This window comes from Saprolegnia diclina, assembly GCF_000281045.1.
Source record: "Saprolegnia diclina VS20 unplaced genomic scaffold supercont1.116, whole genome shotgun sequence".
Lineage (NCBI taxonomy): Eukaryota > Oomycota > Saprolegniomycetes > Saprolegniales > Saprolegniaceae > Saprolegnia > Saprolegnia diclina.
The window spans coordinates 87811-88590 of NW_008246183.1; positions in this window are offsets into that span (position 1 = coordinate 87811).

Genomic DNA, 780 nt, shown 5'->3' on the forward strand with positions numbered 1-780 from the left:
TCACAATAAGAAAATATCTTGTTGATCGTGTGAATCTAAGATTGTTTCTTATTGATCATGCGGGTCGGCTTAGTGATTGCGGCTTGGACCAAAATCTAGCGCTCAGTCCGTAGCAAAGATTACCGCGAATCGTTTGAACTCGAGTAGACAAGTTGGATATCAAAGAGCATACATGTACAGTACAATTGTAGTGTCGATAATGAAAATATGGGTTTGCAAGAAGTATAGTTCAGTGCAGTTTAGGGATGGACGCCACGTATGGAAGGGCAATTGTCGGCAAGACATGCTTCAAAAGTCAGTTTGGTGGCAAAGATACCGGCAGTAGCAGCGTGATTGGTGCAAAAGGGCTTCGCATTCCGGGAACGTTCTGAAACGGTTGTGCTTCTTGGCCGTTCGTTCCGGCCGGATCGGCGCTTCTGCGTGATTCATGGTTTGGACGAAGCGCATCTGCATCCAAAAGGGAGGCACTTGGTGCTCACGATAGTTGTCTAACGCTGTGTCGACCCAGTTTTTGACACCAACCCATAAAGCGCATTTCACGGGCTCATAGTCTCCTGAGAGGAAGCTTGTGAGTCGGTTCATGGTTCGACGGTACTGGACAATCTGGTCATTTGTATATCCAAGTCCGACGCGCAATGTCTGCATGGGCCGTCACTTGTACTAGTATGCAGTCTCTTGTACAAGAGACTGCTACACTGGCGCCATCTGAGACGAGCTGGTAGTGCTGTGAGCATGAAACAGAACCGTCAAATCGAGGTAACATGGCGTTTGCTAACTTAA